The sequence below is a fragment of the Elephantulus edwardii genome, unplaced genomic scaffold (assembly GCF_000299155.1).
Source record: "Elephantulus edwardii isolate Elephantulus edwardi_28Jun2011 unplaced genomic scaffold, EleEdw1.0 scaffold00015, whole genome shotgun sequence".
NCBI classification, from domain to species: Eukaryota; Metazoa; Chordata; class Mammalia; order Macroscelidea; family Macroscelididae; genus Elephantulus; species Elephantulus edwardii.
Window position 1 is genome coordinate 29669515 of NW_006399765.1, and position 15085 is coordinate 29684599.

At 50.9% G+C, this 15085-nt stretch overlaps 1 protein-coding gene across 1 annotated transcript in view; it reads right to left on the reverse strand.

The window, feature by feature from the left end:
* The window catches only part of BMP7 (bone morphogenetic protein 7), an 82618-nt gene that overhangs the window by 57660 nt on the left and 9873 nt on the right, over positions 1-15085 (reverse strand). The window lies entirely within an intron of this gene.

Consider the following 15085-nt stretch of genomic DNA (forward strand, 5'->3'; position numbering starts at 1 on the left):
TCACACAGTTTCAAGTGTCTCCATCTCGCTGTTACACTCTTACTAGACCACACTGTTGTTGCTGTTATGTCCTGTGGAGGAGGAACTGAGCCATAGCTGACCCTCCAGCGGGCTTTCCGAGGCAGGAAATAGAACAGTAAGAGACTGCCCGTCTTCCCCCATGGAGCACTTGGTGGATTTGAACCGCAAGCCTTCGGGCTGGCAGTGCAGCTCTTTACCACTAGGCCACCGGAGCTCTCTATACTGCAGGGTAGGGTAGACATAACTTCTATGTGCACCGGGAAACAGAAAGCTTGTGTGACTTGCTTATTGTGATTTTTGAGTCACTACGGTGGCCTGGACCGCGGCTGCAGTATCTCAGGGTTGCTTGTCATGGTTCAGCCTGACACTCCCACAGCCAGGCCTCTAGCCCTGCTCTGTCCAGCACGGAGGGGCCACTCAGCAAGGGGGCCACTTGGCAGAGAGGCCACTCACCACGGGGGCCACTGGCCAGGAGGGCCACTCATCATGGACGCCTGTTAAGCCCGTGAAGCGTACGGCTCATGTGGTTGCAGAACCAAAGCTGCCGTCTCCCTTCATCTTAATTAACTGAACTCGAAGTGGCCACCTGCGGGTCCATGGCTAAGGAGATGGACAGGGCAGCGTTAAACACTCACTCCATCACCGCACGAGTTCTGAGGTCAGCCCCGGGCTATGGACTCAGAGCGGATCTCCCACTGGGTTCCCGACCCTGTACATGGCACAAGAGAGATTGTTCATTCTCTGCTTTCTCCAGCTGATGGATTAGAACCACAGTCCGTTAGGGACGATGCCACCAGAGCCCTGACCTGGTGAGGCAGTTCCACCACGTCCGGTGGGGCCACTCTCAGTCAGAATCGACACACAGCATCAGGGAGAATTTCATTCTTAAACTGTGGATTTGAGGCCTCACTGCATGAAAAGCTGTGGACAGAACAGTGGACGCCAGAGGAAGACAGTCTCTGGTTAAGCCACAGGGCCACCTGGGCATGGACACTGCCACCAAACACCTGGGGAGGGACAAGGCACTGGGATCCAGCACAGGGTCAGGAGCGTGGTGGCGAGGGCTTGTCTCCACTCACTAGCCTGCCCTCTCTGAACGCCCTGTACCTTTCAGCACCCTTCCATTTTACCTTGAACTTGAGGGTTGCAATATTGTTTCTGACTAGTCTGATGAGCTGATCTTTGTACTAACAGTCTCCTCTCGATTGAGCTGCAGGAGAGTAAGAACTAAGAAGAAATTGAAGAGAGGTTCTGAGGGAGATCATTGAAAGCAGACAGGGTATGTATGAGCCGGTGACCTTATGCCCTGGGGCGCTAGGAGGTTATTCCACATCGTAAAATTAGGACAGGGCAGTCACATGGCCTCGCAGGTGATAATGAGACACACAAATCTGGTGGTCAAGGCTACTCAAAAGTGTCACAGAAGAAAGACCTGGCAACCCATTGCTGGAAAATGAAACCGCCCCGGGGGCACAGGTTACCTCATACACACACGTGGCTGCCGTGGGCCGGAGTGGATGCCACAGAATCACTTGGAAGGTGGGCTCATGCGAGCACACCTGGTATGTCCGATCAGGTAGGTGTCTTGGGGCCTGAGATCAGGCCTTTCTAGCCTGTGCCCAGTTGGTCTTTGTAGGCGCCTTGAAATCTGAAACCAGGCTTTTCTAACCTGTGTCCAGGTGGTCTGGTGGGTGCGCCTGGGGGCTGAGACCAGGCCTCTCTAACCTGTGCCCAGGTGGTACTGATGCTGCTAGTACAAAGCACCTGACACACATCAAAGTCCTGAGGACACTAACGCTCATCTGTCTGTGGCTGTCACGCCTCCTATCACACAGCCTGGGTCTCGAGTATCCTAACAGAGCATCTTTGGAAACCTTTCCTCAGAGGATGGCAGCCACTCACTTGGGCTTACTTGGCTCAAAAGTCACAGAAAGATGAGGCTGAGTGTGGGCCCCGGGGCAGGCACTCAGGATGAGTTAACTCATCTTTGAGAGGTCCCCCTAGGGACTCAGGATGGGTTAAACCATCTCCGGAGGCATCACTTTCTGGTCTATAATCTCGGGATACCAAGAGGATGTCAGTCACACACCTGCTGCAAAAATTCCTGAGACAAAGGCTGTAGTTACAGGCCCAAGGAGGGGAGGGGCGGAGAGGGGAAGAGAGAGGGGCTGGCAGTGGCCAAGCACCCTGCTTCCTCTCAGGCAGATCAGAGCCAGGGATCAGAGCAGAGGGAGGCTCTGTCCCCACCCCCAGAACAAGGGGAGTGGTCCTGGCCTGAGCCAAGGAGGAGGACCGGGCACACCTGGTTTAAGGTATTTTAGAAGCAAATCAAATCAAATGGGAGTTTCTAATCCTTCCTGAGGGTCTGGGATCCATCAGCCTAAACTCATTAGGTCCGGGGAGGCGCAGGTGCAGCCCAGCAAAGAGATGCTTGGGCCTCTGCTGCACGCCCTGGCTCCTGTCTCCCTTTCAAACTAAGAGTCTTCTTTAAAGCCCCATCCCTGGATCAAACCACTCTTCGTTTCTGTGGGCACAGAGATGAAGGCCAGCATCCCAGGGGCCAGCGGGGGAAGTCTGGTGGAAACTGGGCATTTTCAGACACCTCATTCATTTCCTTTTTCCACTCTGACATATTGAACCACGATTCCCAGGTGGACTGCCAAAGCCCCCTTCACACTGCACCACTGTCCTCTGAACTTATTTTGGTCACAGCAAGCTGGAGAGTCTGACGGCAAATCAAAGAATTGTTTTGATTTTTTTTTTCCTTTACGTTCTGCATCCTATGTGGAATCTGGTGAGCATTCACACGTGAACTTGATTTGTGCAACCTTCTGTATAGGTTATAGGCCAACACAAACCTGTTACCGACATTGGCTGGCTTTACCTGAAGGAACCTTGGTGGTATAAGTATATAGTGTATTTGTCTGCTGACTGAAAAGTCAGCAGTTCAAAGCCACCAGCCACTCCTTGGGATGGGCAGTCTCCTTCCCTAAGGCATTACAGAAAAGTTCAGAGGCTGGTGAGGTTTGACTCTTATCAAGCTTTCCACAGGAGAAAGGTGAGGTGTTCTGCTCCTGTTAAGATTTTCAGCCCCAGAAAGCCACTGGAATGTCACCAAGGGTCGGGATCACTCAAGACAGTCATGCGGATTATTATTAACAAGACTGTTTAATCACTGGCTCCAAACCTGTCCTTCTAGCCTGAGAAACAGTTCAGGGTCAAGTTTAAGGGGGAAGGCGCTAGATGGACAGTCATATCTAGATAGAGTCGACTGTTGAACATGAATTTGAAAGTGCATGGGCCTTCTTGCTCAAGTATTGTAATCGTCTCTGTGTGAGCAATCCCGCTCTGGACACAACCAGTGTCATGTAGCATCTTAAGTGCTGCTCACAAAAAAACCCACACTATTCAAGGTCAGGCTTTCAACTGTGAGGGAGGCTGGTGCCCCTCAGCCCGGGGTGGGGGGGGCCGGTGAAAGGGCCACGTGCACGCTTCCTGGCTCCGTGTTCCTGGGCCACACGTTACTTAACTGCTCTTTTCTCAATTTACCGGTCTTTAAAACAGGGATAATAATAATAGTCCTTACCAGAAATGGTGGTTGTGAAATGAAACACGCTAATAAAGGCAAAGAGTATCAAGAGAGTTTGGCATGAAGTAAGCTCTCGATGAATTCTGACGTGAAGATGATTCCTGTAATAGCCAGCATACAACAATCGGACCGCAGACACATCCCCACACGCCTGCCCCACCACCAGGGGCCAGAGGCCGACTCCCAACAGCATCGTTTACCAGCCTGTCATTCACATTCTGCATCTACATGACTCACGAGTGAATGTGTGATTCCAGCCATGCAATGAAGCCTCTCTTTCCCCAGTGCAAATACAGAACCAAGAACTCAGTGTCCTCAGTGGCACAGACTCAAAAAACAGTACTGCCAAAGGGGGCCCTTTAGAGTAGTAAGAGAAGACATTCACCCTGAAACCCACAGCGTCCCTTTTCATCAGGAAGTAGCTAAGAGAATACGCCATCCCCTTTTCCTTATGAATCAGGGTGAAGTCTCTCTCAGGGAGGAGTGATAGGGAATGACAAGGGACACACTGACAAAGGAGATTAATCAGAACTGGCTTTGACAACACTGTGACAATTGGATAATTAAAACAGACATGGGGGGGGGAAAGAAGAACAAACTGGGGATGAGGGTGGAGAAAACAATGCAACAATGAATGAATGAAAACCCAAAAATCTCTGTAAATGTTCATTAAAACTAATAAAATTTAATAAAAAAAACAAACCACAGAAGTCTTGTTTTGATTTTGGTGAAGGTTACCCAACAGTTTAGGTTCTCATTCAACCATTTCCGTTGACACAACACTGTTAACAACACAGGAGCAAGTTCCTACTGTCACTCTCATTGTTCTGTTTGGTTCATCTACTTCACTGCCACCTTAATGCGTTAATCTTTTGTTTCAAAAATCATGGTTGACCATTTGGTGTCACATAGGCAATTCCCCCTCCCCTTACAGGCAAATTTTTAAAAGAAGCACAGGACTTAAGGGTTATATTCATTAACTTTAATTTTTTTATTATTTGTGTGTGTGCGTGTACTGTCAGATGTGACTGGTACAGGAGTCATTAACTTTTAAGACACTGCCATATTTAGCTACAAGGTGACCTAAGGGGTTGGTTCAGGTTCAAGGTCTGAAGAGGAGCTCAAGGTAAAATAGTCTCAAGAGTCCACTAGTCTCACTCAGCCCAGTATGCTTGCTTTCCAGAGGTTTGCTTTTTGGTGGTAGCTAGGCACTATCTAGGTCTTCTGATCACGGGGAGAGTGAGGTGGTGATTATCTATCTGCCTTATAGTCTAGTTTCTTCTCTGAGTCTTTGATTTCCTGCTATCTCTTTGCTCCGGATGAACAGAGATTAACAACTGTATCAGCACAATGACTTTCAATCCTCAGTCATATTTGCCTCATGGTTACAATGAAGCTGCCACAGCTCCACACATCTAATCTTCATAGAACCACATTCAAGAGAAGAAAAAGTGGAAGGACAGAGGGTTCTGTTTGCTCAGGGGATCACTTATCAGGAAGTAGGAATCTTTCTCAGAAGTACCTCTCATTCTGGTCTGTTCCCAGAGGACTTCCCCTTCCGGCTCACTGATTAGAACAGCATCCACTGGAGATAGCTTGCCTGGTCAGATGGCTGATACTACAAGGTGCTGGGGGTGCCTGGCTTTGCAACAGTAGGCAGTGAGATAAGACGCAAGTGAGTCTGTGAATGAGATAAGAGACAGAGCCTCCGGATTCCTTCAGACTTCACAGTGATGTGGTCCTTTCTCAGGGAATGGAGACGCTTTGCTCCTGGTCCATGTGGTGGCTGTTACGTGTCACTGGGTCAGCGCTGACCCACAGCAACCCCGAGTGTAAGAGATCAAGGGTGGTCCTGTACCATCCTCACGGCCTCTGTGTCCTCGAGTCCACTTGATGGCCACCACGTCAGTTCATCTCATGGAGGGTCTCTTTTCACTGACCATCAAACATGCCTTTCTCCAGGAACTTGCCCCTCCTGATAACAAGCTCTCAGTAGCTGAGATGAAGTAGTGGACCACCCTTAATTCCTTACCAGTCATTTCCCTTTTTTCTTTCCTTTATGTTGGTTTGAATAGATTTCTGTTGCTCCTCACTAAAGATCAGATGAATGCACTTCTATTCAATGTGCACACTTCCCAGAAATAACCTCTGAGAATGCATCTCCTCCCTTCCACCCTGATCTCTTCCAGACAACGGGCTCATAGAAACTCCCAGCCCTTCTCCCTGTGGGAACACATCGAAGCAACACAAGTGTCCAGTGCTACTGGTCAGAGCTCTACGTGGACCAGGACGTCCCGGAGCGGAGCCCTGTGTCCAGCAGCTCTGCACCCTTGGCTGGCAAACAATGACATGGATGCTGAAAAGCCCTGAGCATCTCAACGCTTCTATCCAGAGCAGGACTCAGACCAAGACCCAACCCCAGCCTCGGCTCCCTCCCAGGGACAGAGACACGGGGTCCCCCTGGCTGTCTCTTGGGCCTCCTGCCCTTGTCCAAGGAAATCATGGTGTCGAGGAGACTTATGCTGATAACGTAAAGTTTGCTTTCAAAACTGGCTGTTGGCTAGAGTCCCAGACGATGTAAGAAGCTGGGGCTGAATTCGTACCTGCTTGTAGATTCAAGTCTGACAAGAAGCTAGAGTCTCTTTATGTGCTGCAGGGGTGGGCGTGGGGCTGGTTAAATGAATGTCCATGTGCCACCAGTCACCTGTACATGTTCACAGGGGTACACCACAACCTGGGGTACACCACGACCTGGGGTACACCACGACCTGAGGTACACCACGACCTGAGGTACACCACGACCTGGGGAACACCATGACCTGGGGAACAGACTCCAACATGGAAGCTTCCTGAAGGAGATGAAGGACAGCTTCCACTCTGCCTGATTTCTGTGCTACCTGCTATCTAATCTAAGCCTCAGGAAAGGCAAGGGGCACAAGCAAAGCAAATACGTGTGTGTGTGTGTGTGTGTGTGTGTGTGTGTGTGTGTGTGTGTGTGTAAGAGAGAGAAAGTGCGCGTGCATACGTGGGAGGGCAAAGGTGTGTGGCACAGAATTCAAGGAGATCTCGTGAAGACTGTAGGTAAAGCATTAAGCTGCTAACCAAAAGGTTAGTGGTTCTAACTCAGCCACTCCATGGGCAAAAAAAAAATATGAGGCCATTTGTTTCCACAAGGATTTACAGCCTTGGGAATGCTACGGGGCACTTCCAGTCTGTTCACAGAATCACTCTAAGTCACCATCAACTTGACAGCAGTGGATTTTGATCACTGGAATCCAGACAAGAGAAGCAAGTCACTGGGAAAATCTGGGATGACAGCCAAGATGTGTTAGAATCCCATTTCCACCACTCTGTTGTTTAATGATGACGCATCCATTAACTGTGAGGTGACGGCTGAACAACGTGACAACATTGTCACTAAACGGAGCATGTGAAGATGGTTAAAATGTAAATGCTTTTACCTACACATTCACCACAACAATAAAGAGGGAGAGAGAAAACGTCTACTTGAAGACCCAGCTGGACTCGGGGAGGCACTAAGGGCATCAGCCCCAGTGAGTTACAGCAGTCCGACCGTATGAGCAGTGATGGCCAGGGGCCCAGGTGATGGCCAGGTGATGCCCAGGGGCCCAGGTGATGGCCAGGTGATACCCAGGTGCTGGCTGCCATCTTGAGGCACATGGGTGGCCATGAGCTGGAGTCAGCGCAGTGACAGTTAGAGTGGCCGTGAAGATGCTCTGAAGACAGAGAGCCCCCAGGGATGGTCTCTGTTGATCAGGACCCTCCCTGACCAGAGGTGAGAGGATCCCAGGAGTCCTGGCTTCTATAACACTCACATTGTGGGGGCAGCTGAGGCTCTACCACTGTGACCTCAAAGCACCAGGTAGGTCTGCAAAGCTAGACAGGCCTGCTGCCCCCATGGCCAGGCCAGTACCTCTCATGTGAGTCCCAGGGTCCTCACACAAAAACAACTGCAGAGACAGTGGCTGGCTGAGGAGGGGCTGGTGGAGGCACAGACCCCCACTCAATGGACAAGTGTCAGTTGTTCAAATTTTTAAAATGAGGAGAAATGACGCCCTACCATGCGGGACACAAAACAAACGTCCAAAGGAAGATGATCGACTCCAGCTGTTCCGTGACGTTTCTATTTACGTGGGAACTTCTGAGGGTTTAGTCAGCCCCTCACCCAGTTTCTAGCCCCGGCTGTGTTATTTTGCTCCAAGTTGGCAGCTACACACACCTTCCCGGCTTCTAGATGTTTCTGTAAAACCCTGCGTTGACAAACACAGATGGAATCAGCAAAAGCGCTTTCTAGTCTAACGGGATTCAGCACAATAAAGTCACCTTCATGTTTTCCTCCTGGCTCCAGTCTGCACTCGTAGCCTTTCACTGTGGGCCAGGCCGACAGAGAAAGGGCCACCATGGCCCACGGCCTGCGGAGCCGGGCTCAGATCGTATGCCCACGTGGAGGACGATGGGCAGTGTGTCCTGGGCCCACACGTGCAAGGAGATGAAGGAACCTTAGCATTTGATAACCTGCTCCAAACCGGGCAAGCAGCAGAAATAGAATCCATGGTGTGATTTCAAAGCCCAGACCTTGGCCAGCCTGAGCTGCTTTAGGCGGCCCTGGTGGGGCAATGGATCAAACAGTGAGCTGCTAACTGAAAGGTCAGTGGTTTGAGCCCAGCTGCGGCTCACTCTGTGGGAGCAAAGATGTGTCGGTGAACTTCTGCAGACTAACAGTCTCAGAAACCCGGAGGGGCGTTCCCCTCTATCCCACCGGGGTGCTCATTGGTGAGGAGTGCTCCCAACCCAAAGTGGTTCAAATCTACCAGCTGCTCTGTGGGAGAAAAGATAGGCAATCATTTTTCGTGCAATTTACAGCCTCCAAAAACCTACTGGAGGATCAGCTGTGAGTTGGTTCTAACTTGACGGCGATTAGTGAGTGAATGACAGGATGCTATCAGCTAAAATCGACTCATCAGTAGTGAGTTCTGGATCTGAGCTTCTTATGAGCAAGTGAACTTCGGAGAAGCCACGTGTCCCCTGTGGGAATCACAGTCTCTGTCCTCCTAAAGACACTGGACTCCTTCCGCTGTGGTTGGGAACCACTGCATGTTCTCCACGTCACAGCAGCCCCACGTGCAGCCCCACAAAGCCTTGCCCTGTCCCGAGCCATTCTCTCCACCTCTGCTGGACTGGAGTCCACTGTCCCAGCCATTGCACCTACCCACCCGCTGAGGGTCTTCCCCTCTTTCCCTGCTCGATGTTACCAAGCAGGGTGCCCTTCTCCAGCCGCTGCCCCCCCACCCCCAGCAGCGTGCCCCAAGACTGTAAGATGACGTCTCACCACTCTGTCACTTCTAAGGCATTCTGGCTGCATGTCTTGTAGGACAGAGTTCTTGGCTCTTGTGTCAGCAGAAGTCCTTCAGAGGGGACTCAACTTTCCTCAAACTCAGGGGAACACCTGAGGACACCCTCACGGAGAGGATTCTGTGGGGCCTGCTTGGCAAAATGAGGGTGCACTCGGGTTGTGTGCTTCTGCTCCCTTACTTTACCAGGTAAAGTGCAGAGTGTAAAGCCAAGGTCATCGAGTTTGTCAAGGGCTGGGCCGTAACTATCTCCGCTTTTGAAGCCATACAATCCGTGTGCCAGTTCCCAGCTCTGCCATGTCGCACAGTGACAACCACAGACTACACAGAAACGAACACATGTGGGTCAAGAGAATGCTACTGATGGACGTTGAAATACGAACTGCATATGCTTTTCATGTGTCATGAAATTTTATTTCATAAATATATATATATTATAGAGAGAGAGAGGGAGAAAGAAAGGGAGAGAGAAGGAGAGAGAAAGAGAATAATTTTTTTGCAGACTGTCCAGAAAAACAAGACCCAGGCCAGACACAGCTCCTCGGCTGCACTCTGTGGACTCTAGTCTAAAGGAAGAGGGCGGCAAGCTCTGGTGGCCTAGTGACAAGAAGCTGCACTGCAATCCCAGAGATGCGTGGTTCGAATCCCCCAGAGGCTCTGCTAGAGAAGGAGGGACAATCTCCTCCTGTACCAGTAAGGTCCAATTTGATGGTACACACACAAGAAATAGTAATTAAAAAAAATTAAAGTAAGGGGGTTCTGGTGGTTCAGCCCACAGGGGGCTGTGTTGCTAACCCAAAGATGGTTCTGCTCCTCAAGTTCAAGTCTCCCAGCAACTCCTTGGGAGAAAGACGGGCAATCTCCTGTGGGATTCACAGCCTCAGAAAAGCACCTGGAAGGTCACCCATGCACAGATTCCAAGGGGACGACACAGAAGAGCAGACGGGCCTCATGGCGCCCCACGGGGTGACAGCTGCACTATGCTCCGTGGGCTTTCAGTTGTAGATACTTCTGAAGTAGATTGTCAGGCCTTTTTCCAACTACAGCGAGCAACGAATTCTCTTTTAAAGCTACTGTGGTCCACGGGGTGGGTGGGGGACACACCGCTCCTCTCTGCTCTGCCCAGAAAGAATTGTTCCACAGCCTGAACAAGCTACCTGCTGAGAGAGGTGGACCAGGTGGAGAGAGGTTTTAACTGTCTGCTCTGAGCAGGAGCTGGGGGAGGAAAATACCAGGCGAAGGCGTTTAAGAATCTTCCAGCATCAGCGCTGTAAAGGTATTTGGTTCCAGAGAGGATTGATGGCTGTCTGCTGTCAGGGACCTGCCCTGCGGGCCCCTTCTTATCAGCTGTCACCACGGTCCAGTCCTCAGAGCACTCCAGGGCCAGTTCCCAGGAGAGATTACAATCTCTGCTCCCTTGGACCGGAAAATAGCCCACCCGTCTAGAATTGCTGTTCCCCTCCCCTGGCACGCACCAGTGGGTCGGGGCTGGGCTGCCAAGCTCAGGTTACTCTACACCCCTGCCATGTTAGCCCTGGTGGCTCAAGGATTAAGGCTCGCCTGCTAGCCAAAGGCCAAGCGTCTGAACGCACATAGCAGCTCCGGAACAGAAAAGCCATGGGTCACTTCCAACTCCCAGCGACCCTCGACGACAGACTTGAGCTGCGCCTGGCCAGGGTGTCTCCAAGACTGTGAATCTCTCCAGAAGCGGACAGCTCTTCTTTCTATGTGGAGTGGCTAGAAGGTTCAAACTTCCAACCTTTCAGACAGCAACCCAACACTTAACCACCGTGCCACCAGGACCCCTTCTGTGACGGTGACAACCTTGGAATCCCCATGAGGCAGTTCTAGTTCTGCTCTGTCCCCAGGATGGCTGTGAGACAGAATTGGCTTGACAGCATACAGCCACCACCACCAGCCACCACTGAGACAGGTAGCCATCCATGTTTGGTGAGAGCGCTGGTTGTCACCACTGGAAGCGGATTGCTATAGAGGCCAGAAATGCCAGCAAACACCCTGTAACAAACAGCCGGTAACACAAACACCCTGTAACGCTCAGGGCGGTGCCCACAGCTCCGAAGGACCAGGCCCCAAACCCCTGCAGGGCAAAGGCCGGGAAATGAACAGACAACCAAAAAACCACCAGCATCGAGCCAATGTGACTCCCGGAAGCCCTCCGGCCCTCTATCAGTTTCTCCAGCTGTAAACCTCTGAGAGAGGGGTCTGCCCATCTTCCTCCCTGGGAGCATCCCGTGGATTTGAACTCCTGACCTGCAGGTCAGCAGGGCGGCATGCCAGCACATGTCACAAGGGCCCTGGAGGCTGGGAAACGCTGCTCCCAGCCTCCCTGGGGGGACCCTGCCCCCGCCGCCCTGCCAGGGCATTAGGACAATTAGAGCTCAGGACTGAGAAGGTACAAGGCAAGTACCCCGTTTATTGTTTCCTCCTGAAGGAAATGCCAGCCAGCGCTCCACCCCATAAACATTTACTGGCCCTGCAAGATTCCGAGGCCCTGCTTCCATTTTTAAGGGCTTCTCTTTCAACAAACTGGAGGTCAAGTCAGTCAGCAATGGAACCCGAGGAGGAGGGGGAGGGGTGGGCACTGACCCAAGTTCAGGACCAAGAGGGGAACTGGGGGGCGGGAAGCGCCCCCCTCCCACCTTCTCACCCATAAATGAGCTGTGCTGGGCGTCTCAGGAACAAGGCAGGAGCTTTTAAAGGTCTCCAGGCACTGCGCAGGGGGCGTCTGGAGGTCCCAGCGAGTTAACGGTCTGTAGATGGGCCTGAGAACCAAACACATGGAGCCGTGGTGGCACTCGGGGTAAGGTATTTGGCTGCTAACCAAGAGGCCAGCAGTTCGAACCCACTGGCAACTGTACAAGAGAAAGATGTCTGTGTCTCTAAATTGTGCAGCTTGGGAAACGCCATGGGGCAGGTTTAGTCTGTCACACAGGGTCACTTCCAACACCCATCCACCTGAACACCATCGGGCCAGCTCCCCGGTCCACGTATAGAACAGCCAGCAATAAAGAGCGTCTGCCAGAAGACACAGTTCCTCTAGACTCCCCATCTCATAGGGTTGTCCTGGGGGGTGTTGAGACATCATTTCATCACAATACAAGAGATTAAATTCAGTCTTTCTTGTTTCCCTTTCATAAAGTTCTAACTTAGAAGTGGCCAGGTTTACAGAGAGGTTTCAAAGATAAGTGCAAAATATTTCTCCACATCCTTGACTTACGGACCAGGGTCTCTCAGCAATGGCACAGGAAGTGCTTTTAAGACCTAGGAAGAAAAAGCAGCTTCCACCTAGGAGACTTTGCACGAGGTCCGGCCCCCTACAGCAGTGGCCTGGTCCGCAGAGCCCAGCTCCTAATTCCCTGTGTAGTGACCCGGATCAAGGTTGCTGCCGGCCTTCATTGAACGACAAGTTCTAAAGAGGTGACTCATTTTACAAGTGGGAACTGAAAGAAGCGGTTATTCTAGTTGAACCACGTGCACCTCAGGGATGTGGAAGCTTCTAGAAATACTGGTCTCCCAAACAGGGTACAAGCCCTTCTAGGAGGTTCAAGAGATACCCTGGGATAGTTGTTGTTGTTGTTATGTGCCGTCGAGTCACCTGCGACTTATAGCGACCCTATGTACAACAGCCCTAAACCCTGCTCTAATCTGTGCCAATCGCACTGTCTCTGACACACCCATCCTGACTGACTGTACAGGAAGAAAAGGTTGTGATTTTGTTTATGGAGGAAACTCGAGTAATTTACTGACATCGAAGAAGCTCTGATATCTGACATCAGTCGGGTCCTCCTAAGCCAAGGGGTCGCCTCTCCAGTGGTCTGAATCCACGAGCTGCCCCAGGATGAGTAATCTCCTTGCATCCTTGAGAGTTACAGCCTCCAAAAACCCACCGGACACCAACCTGGCCACTTCTAAGTGAGAACTTTATGAAAGGAAAAAAGACAGGATTTAATTTCTTGCATTGTGGTGAAACGATGTCTCAATACCCGCCCCCCCAGGACACCCCTATGAGGTGGGGAGTCTAGAGGAAATGTGTCTTCTGGCAGACGCTCTTTGTCGCCGGCTGTTCTACGCCTGAGCCGGGAGCTGATCCAAAAGTGTTCAGGTTGATTTTTCAGTTTATGAGTCAGTTCTGTCTTGACAGTAATGAGTTTGAGTTTTATTGACACTGGAGAAGATGAGAATTGACTAAGTATCCACAAAACCTTCCAGTAGCTGGCAGACAGGATTAGAAAGGAGGCCAGGTAGAGCTATGGTGAAACACACACTGCCAAGCCAAAGGTTACCCACCCAGCGGCTCCGTCGGAGAAAAGGCCTGGCAATCTGTTCTCATAAGGACTGCAGCCTGGGAGACCGTCTGGGGCTCTATTCCGTCACACAGGTGGCTATGAGGCTGAATCTACTCCCAACACTTAAGACGACAAGTGATAGACACTTGAGCATCTTAACACAGCCACGAGCTCACTTCTTCCTTTCCCATCTTCGAGGCTCATGAGAAATTCTTCACTTAGGATGGTATGATAGGCTATTATCTGATTCTCCCCACTTCCCAGGCATGTGATAGGTGGTACTTCTTGCCCGCCTGAGTTAAGTGTGCCCACATAACCAGCTCTGGCCAATGAAATGTGAGCAGAAGACCCAAATCACAGGTGGGAATATGAGTTTCACACTGAAATTCACACTGTCTTTCTCCCTGCTCACACGGAGTTAGAGTAGTCTGCTACTAACTGACAGGTTGGCAGTTCGATCCCACCAGCCGCTCTCCAACGAAAAGATGGTGGCAGTCTGTGTCCAAAACTTTCTCTCGCTCTCTCTTTCTCGCTCTCTCTTTCTTGCTCTCTCTCATTACCATTTCCCCCCATTACCTTTGAGCTGGAAGAGACTCACAAATGACCCCCACCCAAATGATTTTCAGAGACTACATCTTGGAGAGGGACATCATGCTTGGGAAGGCAGAGGGGCAGTGAAAGATCGGAAGGCCCTCAACCAGGTGGACTGACGCAGTGAGTGCAGCAACGGGTTTAAGTGTGTCAGAGAAGGTGAGGGTGGTTCAGGACCAACAGGGTTCAGAACCGTTGTTCACAGGGTCATTATGAGGCCCACTCAACTCGATGGCACCTAACAACAGCAACAACATAAATCGCACGGCAGGAGATTGCCTATCTGTCTCCAGAGGCACAGCTAGTGTTTCAAACCGCTAGCCAGACACTGCCTTTGGGTTGGCAGCAAACTCCCTACAGACTGCGCCATCAGCACCCTAAAACTCTTCCTGGGTCTCGAAAGCTTTATCAAAACCAAACCTATTGTCACTAAGTCAAATTCTAACTCTCATTAACCCTATAGGGCTCAGAAGTATGCCTTAAGGTTTACAAAACTATAAAAAAACCCCAACTTGTTGGAGGGTCAGCTATGGGTTGGTTCCAACTCTATTATACACAACAATCTTTACTGAAGCAGACTGTCCCATCTTTCTGCCATGGGGCAGCTGGGGGGGCTCGAACCACCAACCATTTTGGTTAGCTGCCACGTGTTTAAGCACAGCACCACCAGAGATCTCCGTAAAGCCTACAGCCTTGGAAACTGCTGGGCAGTTCTGCTCTGTCCCGCTGGGTCACTGTCAGAATGGGTTTGACAGCAGTAGAATCGGGGTTATCTTCTCTCTGGCATACTGAGAGATGACACGTGAGACGAGGCCTGTGCCAGACCCTCTTCTCCATCCTCGAGGGCCCCAGGCTGCCAGTGTGGACAAACCACGGTTCCTCCTCATCATTGAGAACACAGGCCGTGGACAAAGGACCAAAACTCTGGAAATGGAAGGCCAGAGCTCCACTCATTGATCTCAAACAGATGGAGCATCATTTAAATAAAATGGAAAACCAAACAACAACTAAAAGTCAGAGAACACCTCAGGCCTTTGCAAATTTCCATGCTGCAAATTTAGCTATTCCTGGTCAATCCAGAACTGGGATGGCTTTCTCGTCAGCACTGTTTCTGTTGGGTTTTCGGTTGTATCAAGCACAAGCCATCCCTCAAAGGCTGGGGATTATGTCACTTATTTACCTTTAGGGTGCGTCCTCCCAAATTC